Genomic DNA, 9,102 nt, shown 5'->3' with positions numbered 1-9,102 from the left:
TTATTATTATTATTATTATTATTATTATTATTATTATTATTGTGCCTTGAGTATCCCATTAGTCAAAACTATTATTCATTTCGAGGAATGAAAATGGATTGAGTTGACCCAATGACTCCCGACGGCGCAACCCTGAATCAATTGGAGGTTCATACACTTTTGTTAATTCATTATTATTTTTTAATTAAAATTTTAAAATTCTACCTATTATGAATATAACATTCCATATAATATAATAAGATAATGTAAAATAATTATTATTTAAAAAATTATATTAAAACTTTTTTAAAATATATCTTTCAATTTCAAAAAAAATATTTTTATAATTTAATTAATATATTTAGATAATTTTATAGCATGAAATTATACGTTAAATTAAATATATGAAGGAAACAATTCTTTAAATTGTTAAAAGTAGAATGATTAAAATTATAATTAAGTCAATTATTTACTATGTTTGACTCTAAATATTTCGTTGAGAAAAAATTCGTACTCAAATATAAACATCTTTTCAATTTATTAGGTGTATACAGTGTATTTATTATTTTTTTCAAATATACCTTTTATTAATACTATTATAATTTGTATTTTGGAATATAAAAAAAGAATTAAATTTAACTCATTCATTCAAATACAAAGATTATTTTAATTATAAACATGAATGCATAAAATGAAAATATTCACTATCCTATCAATTTTTTTTAATAAAAATGAATAAAATTATGAGTATTTATGTTAAGAGACAAAGATAATATTTTTTTTCAAATAATTAACTTAACTTGCATACCTAAAATGTAAAGACATGAAAAATTATGAATTCAAATCTAAATCCATACATATCTATTTTCTTACGGTTATAAATTGAATTATATTTACGAAACTTGTAGGTATATTATTATATAGTTGAGTTTATTTCTCAAAAGAAATAAAACACATAATGACTATAATTTTTTTTTTATATAAAATCAATAAATATTTAATTTATATAACATGCTCTAAAAATATATATAAATATACACACAAAATTATAATAAATGAAAGAAATTAAAAGGATGAGAAATTATGATCATAACTCTTAAGTGCGCCTTTCATTCAAAGTTTTCTAAAAAACAAAAGTCCACCTTACAAAGCAAAAGATAAGGTTCTTAAAGATTAAATTTGTATTTGCTAAGTATACTTTAAAGTTCATTAATGGCTAATATTCAAATTTAATCGGCTCTTTTCTATCAACCATTGTCCCAATTAATTGAAATAGAGAAGACCATGTTAAAAGAAATAAACAAAACAGTATCAGTTGCAGCACCTCCTACAACAAAATAAAAAATTCAGGATGCGCTCCTTCCTTTAGCAACATGTATTTTTATTATTTTTATTTTCATATTTTGAGAAAAAAAATAATTATTAAAAAGGAGTATTAAGTATTGAGTATCGTGGGAGCACCGAAATTTTGTTCATACATGGTACACAAGTGACAAGTATGGGGTCAAATGTTTAACCAGGCTCTCCACCACTGACTTTGGATTTCATATACAACTTCTTATCAAATCTAAGGAAGTCATTCTTGTAATTCATAGCTGCGTGTGGGAGTCATATGTTAATTATAAATAAATTAGTAAAAACTATATATATATATATATGGTCGACTAAATAATACAAGGTTTATAAGTAAATAATTTTATTAATATCATTAAACTCTACATGATAAGTAAACACTTCTTTGAAGGATTGAAGAGGTAACTCAACAATGTGCAAAACTGGATCAAGGTCATTTAGAACACCTTGCTTACCTTGTCAATTATTCTCAGACATTACAGTTATAATGAGTAATGAGTAGGAATCCATTGTAATCCAATCAAAGGTAATTATCTAATCAGCATATAATAATCTTATTTTCTTAAAATAACAATTTATCTAATAAAAACATTATGCTAAATTCTTTTATTTTATTTACAGAAAATCATTAGTAGTATATTTTCACGTATAGCTGAAAATAAACAACTTAATAGTAAAAAAAAACATAGTTCTATTATTATTATTATTATTATTATTATTATTATTATTATTATTATTATTATTATTATTATTATTTCATCTAAAACAAGTGCTACCAATAGTCATGACATTGTTCACCCAAAAAAAAAATAGTTATATCATTACTTACCAGTCAAGAAATTAAAAATGATTTTTATTAAAAATTACAGCTTTTAAAATTTATAGATGTATGAAATGAATTATTTCTTAATTAGTACTCAATGTTGCCCAACACCTAAAACAAATTTTAAGATGCGGTTTTTCTAAAGTCCGTAATATTATTTTAGTAAAACCACTTATTTTTATTTAAATTTTATTTTAAAAATATTTTAGAATACAAAGTTATTTATTAAAGTACATACAATTGAATTTGATTAATATTTTTTTAATTGATAATAAAATCAATTAATTTAATATTTGTTGAGATAATATTAATTTTAGATAAATTTTTATAAATTTAATTAAAAATAGTATATTATGAAGAAAAAAATTATATTTTGGAGGTTTAATGCGATTTACCTTAGCAACCTACCATTGGGGCAGCCCTTTTAGTGCTAAAGAAATTGGTTACTAGAATCCTTCAGATAGAAATTAGAAGATAAGTGATTGCATGCCCTGCTTTTGCTTTCTATAGGAATTTTGTAACAAGGCTACGTTTATGCGTCGTTGAATGTGGGTTTTTAGGAATGATTTGTGAGACAATGGAAAGAGGGGTCCATTGAATTTCCAAATAAACTCATAAAGAAAAGAATCGTTGCAAAGACGATAGAAAATTGGGCCACATATGGTAATTGTATATTTAAAGAGTAGAATAAAGTGGTCCTACATTTTAGAATGTGCTAAGTCTTCGTCTTATTTTCTTCCACCTGGGTATACTATAGATTATTGTCTATTGAATAGACAACTTTAGAAGACGCAACAGCATCTTCTCCATCAATCGGAACCTAAGTTTTTGGATTCAATGAGGTTATGATTATTATAAGGTATATTCGGATGTGCGTTTTATTCTTTGTGTCATTCAATGGAAAAGAGCCTAAGTTCGTGACTTTTTGCTCTTAAATTAATCTGATTTTCATTTTAATCAAAAATTATAATTTTACCAAGATATGTTTCTTGCTTTTGCTTTTTTATTTCTAGGCCACCCATCTTGTAGAAAATGAGTAGGGGAATTATCCATCTTTTATGAATCAGTAAATAAGTTCTACAATTGTAATATATATGGGGCAAAATAATTTCTATTTAATTTTTATTATTAGAGTTTATGACGTCTCACTTAAATAAGTAATAAATACAAAGGATATTCCAAATGGATCAAACATTAATATCATGGAACTAGGACTACCTTGTATATAAAATCTATGGCATAATTAAATTTATTTATCGTGTTTAAAATTTGATATAAAAGTTCTATAACTGATATAAAATCGATGAATTTCTCATGTTATATAAATTTTTCGTGATATGTTGCTAATGTGAGATTCATGTCTAAGGATATGTGTTTATTTAACATGTCAAATTATACTATTTAATTATAATTAATTATTTCGATTGACGTATTATAATTTCAAATATATATATAATTTAATTTATATATGTTGTTGGTATAATTTTTTTATACTACTAATCAATTATAATATATATATATATATATATATATATATTAATGAAGTTTATGAACTATTTTAATGAATAAGCACAATTTTAAGACTAATTTACACGTTCACTCCTTATAAAATACAGGATACATTTGAAAGAAAAATAAAGGACAAAATTATGTTTTACGAGGCAGTCAAAGATATTAATATATGAGTTCTTTTATTTTTATCCCATGCCTTCGGTTTGATTCTTTCTTGCCTTTTCTGATTTGAGAGAGACCAAATTTTGATTTGTCTCCTTTTTATTTCGCAACTTAAGTTTCAATCTGTTCCGTGAAGTTGGTTTTGGGGTACGCCAGTTTTCAAAATGTTACAACGCTTTCCTCTCATGTCACTGTCTTTTGAATTAAAGAGGAATTCTTATTCACAAGCAAATTGTACAATATTGTTGGTGTGTAAGTAAACAGTCTCACAATAGAAAAAATTGATGATTCACCTTCCGAGAGAAATATTATAGGTATATAAAATGTGGATTAAATTCCTACCCATTGAATAAAAAAATAGATGATGAATTTTATGTACATGAGATATATAGGTCAAATATTTAGGCTCTATTTGATAAAATTAATTTAGAGAAGATAGTTTACCGATGATCATTTATATTTAATAGTTTAAAACTAATTGAAGTTTTTGATAAAATTAGCGATTTACCTAAATTAAAATATAAAATGATATAAAAGAATATTCTTAATTGAAAATAAAATTTATCAATTAATATTTAAAATGTTTTAAAAGTAGTTATTTAAATTATTTTTTATTAATTTAAAATTGATCAATCTAATATATGCTTTATTTATTTATTTTAAATTAAAATATATAAATAATTATTTACTCTAAAATATATAAACTACTTGAATTAGTTTATAAAAAAATACTGTAAACAATAAATTATAAGCTCATTTTTTGATATCAAACAAAATTTTAATATCTTAAAATTTTGAATAAAGATATATTGTAATGCGTGATGGCCATTTAAATCTCTATAGAACCAATAAATATGAGTGTGATATATGATGTTAGATACACCCTCCACACCCCATAAAACACATTTAACACAACAACAACAAATCAAAGGTTAAAAGGAAGAATGTACCACCATACTCTCTTTAAAATAAATATAAGTAAAATTAGTAATTAAAAATATTAATATATTTAATTAAAATTTTAATTTCGATACATCAATTTTTCATCATCATTTTCATTTATATTTTATTTTAACTGAAATACTTTTTTTTCTTTCAATTTTTTGAGGTTTAAAATTAAAAAAAAAAAAAAAACATAATATTGTGTCACATAATAGTATATATTTAAGTTATTTAACCATTTCATCGGGAGTTCAATCCTCAACTGCATTGTATAAAAATTAAAAAGTATACGTCGGAGAAATCTACCCCCTCTTAAATGGATAGTTTGTACGTTACACGAAATGTTTAATTTATAGAGGTTGTTTTCAGTTAGTAATATTAGATAAAAAAATCATTAACTACTTATTTTTTTTTATTGATTGTATTTTTTTGTTGTTGATGAATTTATTCTATTAGAAGTAATATTATTCAAGATAAATCAGACATTAAATATGGCATCTAACTATTCTATTAGACTCAACTTTCATTGGTAGCATATTTTTTTATTTATTTAATAAATAGAAAATTATAGATTACATATAAAGTTGAATCTATAAAATAATCATATAGAATGACTAAAAAAGAGATATATAGAAATATATATATATGAGTAATTAATAAATAAAAGGTGAACAATCAATGATATCATGTGCGTATTTATATAACATTGAATATGTTAAAGAAACCTAAATTTCAGAAGAAGAAAAAGGCCTAAATGTATACAAATACAAGGTAAAAGTGTATGTTAATTTAATTTTGCTATAAAAAAAAGTGTACGATAATGATGTGGTATTAGGATCATCTTAAATATTTTGGAGATTATGTTTTAATAATAAAAATTAAGTCTTTAATATAAAAGTAAAATTTTAATAATTAAAAGATAAATAAAATAAATTTTAGTCTTTAATTTTTTTTTTACACTTTTAGTCTTTAATTTAAAAAGTTTTTTTTATAAAAAAATTGATATTTTTAGTCTCTAAAAAATATCCTTATAAAATCAAAATAGAGATTAAAAGTGAATAAAAAGTCTAAAATTAAAAGGTCATAACTTTGTAGGAATTAAAATTATATTTAATTCAAAAATACAAATTTGACCCTAATTTTATTATATTATAAGAAATTAAATTAAATTAAATTAAATTAAGACTCTAACTTATTAAATACTGTATACTATTGAACTGCTTACACAATCTAATAGGTGACTCCAACAGTATTCATGCAAAAACTCAATATTTTAATAATTAAGATATGTAATACTATGCAACAACCAAATAAATTTTATATCTATTTTGCTTTATAGGTACCAATGCTCACCATTTTCTCATAAATACCAAATAATTCTCTAACATGAACATTATGATCTCCTAGAGTTTTTTTTCTTTTTAACTTTTTTTTTTGTCGGTGTTGATATCCTTGAGTTTAGTTGAGTATGTTATATAAACAATCAATCATTTGAAACCATATACTTTTTATATTTATTTATTTATTAAATGATTTAAATTTTGTATTTATTTTAAATGGGTGATTCGGTATCCACCATTTTCTCATGTGTACTAGGACTAGAAAAATTATCCAAGCAAGAGTGACACAAGCATTCTTCTGGTTACATAATGTGAACACAAATACGATGTGTGATTACATGCATGATGATATGCATTAATTAATTCGTATATAATTAGTGATTAGAAGAACGATATGTCCCAAGTAGTGTTATAGTTTCATTGACATTTTGTAGTGGTGATCCATTTCTTCCATTCATATTGCCTCATCAAATTATGGGGTAACTGACTTTTGAAGACGATGTCGTCCATCACCTTTCTACCTTCCATTCGTTTTCATCCAGCTGTGGTGTGAAAAATGTTAATATATAATATTTTGGGTCAGTATCTAATTTGATCAAGTTCAACTTTGAAAGGAAAAATTTACGCTTTCCCCTACCAGAGAAACCTAATTTAATTACACATCTTCTCTTGTGTTAGAATTTGTACTATTTTTATGTATTATACTTTCATTAAGTTATTTTAATGTAATTGAGTTTCATATGCTCATTATTATTTAGGTTTAATGATAACATGGGTGTAAAATATTTCACCCTGATAATCAAATATTAACTGTTGATTGAATGAATTTTTTTAATAATGATAAGCAAGACGATTAAATCAAGAATTTCTATTTGCAGTCAATATAATTAAAATTAGTTTACACCGATATTGCATTAATATTTTTCTTTTATTCTTTTCTATTTTTTATTCTTAGTATTATGATTATCTATAATGTATTTTGTTCTATTATTACTTTAATGAAATCATCCTTATTAAGTTACAAGAAAAATTACAAGAAATATGAGATATGCTCGTTATAATAGCTTTTGTTGTTATCCTTAGAATTCAGATATAATAAACATATGTTAGTGGTTAAAATTTGAAGTTAAGGAATTAGATCACCTAATTACGTGAGTAAAGTATAAATTAGTGATGACAATGGATAGAGTTTGGGTAGGGGATTATAGTACCCGTTTCCTTACCTGCAATTTAAAAAAATATTTATATCCTCTTGGGTATCAACTTTAATAGTCGTATTTTTACCCTCTCGGTACTTTTGTACCCATACTCGTTACTCACACTTTAACTAAAAAAAATCAATAAATAAATGATATTATTGTGATTAAATTTAAAAATTATTAAAATATCTTAAATCCAATCATAAAATATTATAAACCAAAATATTTTTAAACTCAAAATATTTCAAATGAACATTCGTTACAATACAATTTTAAATATCCATAATAATATTTTGTGAAGTTGCAAGTATAATTATAAAGTCACGATTAATAAGATATAACTATTAGTTATAAAATCACAATTATTTACATATTTATCATAATCAGATTCTTAAAAAATTTGCAAACGTTTATGTTTCAATTATAAATATTGTAATGGTCCAATGATATTAATAGATGTTAAAATATAAAAGAAAACAATTAATTAAACTAAACATTAATATAATAAATAAATAATATATTTATATAAGTGCGGGTGCGGGTGCAGTGCAGGGTGGGTACTTTAGTACCCACACTCATAACCACTTAATTTTGCGGGTAATTACTCGACCCCATGCTCATACCCATTATACGGGTTTTTACCCTACACATTGTAGTTTTTTTACGCGTACCCACTGGGTTTGGGTCTAATTGTCATCTCTAATATAAATTGAAATAATTAAGGATTTTTATTATAACAAAATCATGATTTATTATAATATATTTCCAGTATTTATTTTTGACTTATTATTTAATAATTGATATTATTTTATTTTATTTTATCCTCTAAACTAAGTTTTCACTTTTATAAAATTGAATGTTTATTTTAAATACTTTTTCACATCATAACACATTAAATATGAGATTTTTCACACACATTCTCATGTTTGAGATTTGACGTATGAAATAGGATCTAACTAAGCTTGATGACAAGGAGGATACAGTGGGTATGCTTAGCTTAGTTTTTCCAAAGAAACAAAATCTAAAATAATTAAAATAAGGTTTAATTGTAGTTTTGATCTTAAAGCTGAATTGTAAAATAGTTCTTCATTTTTTTTTTTCAGTTTTGATCTCAAAAAGAATTTTGGTCCAAAACTTGATAAAGTTTCATTTTTTTCAAGTCACAACACACTATTTATAATCATATATTTCATGTATTATTGTTGCACCACGAGATCTTGAAATATGGTGTGACTTAAATAAACGCAAAAAAAATGAAACTTTATTAAGTTTTGAACCCAGATTCTATTTAGGAGATCAAAACTCGAGAGAAATAAAATGAAAGATTTCTTTTGCATTTAACTAAAATAGGAGAACTAAAACTGCAATTAAACCGTAAAATAACTAGTTTAACTTGGTTAGGTTTTTCATTTATTTTCTTACGAAATCTAAACCAAACCAAATTTATATATAAAGGGGTTTGTTTGTAATTTAGTTCAATTGAATAGATGACTTAAAAATTTAAGAAATAGACAACCATTTAAAAAAAAATACTTTTTCTTCGTGTTTAATACTATTAAAATAGATAATTAAGTTACAATAAGATAAATAATATAAAATGGTTAAATTAACCATAGATGCAACATATATTTTAAAATAATGCTATTATTTTTTCTGACCTTATTTTTAAATAAAAAGTAAAATGAATCAATAAAAATTAATATATTTAATTTAAAATTAGATTAAATATATCAATTTTTATTGAATAGTTTTTTGTTAAAAGGAGTATGAAAATAATAAAACATAATAAATT

This window comes from Cicer arietinum, chromosome 4 (genome assembly GCF_000331145.2).
Source record: "Cicer arietinum cultivar CDC Frontier isolate Library 1 chromosome 4, Cicar.CDCFrontier_v2.0, whole genome shotgun sequence".
NCBI lineage: Eukaryota > Viridiplantae > Streptophyta > Magnoliopsida > Fabales > Fabaceae > Cicer > Cicer arietinum.
This window is presented reverse-complemented; position numbering follows the sequence as displayed.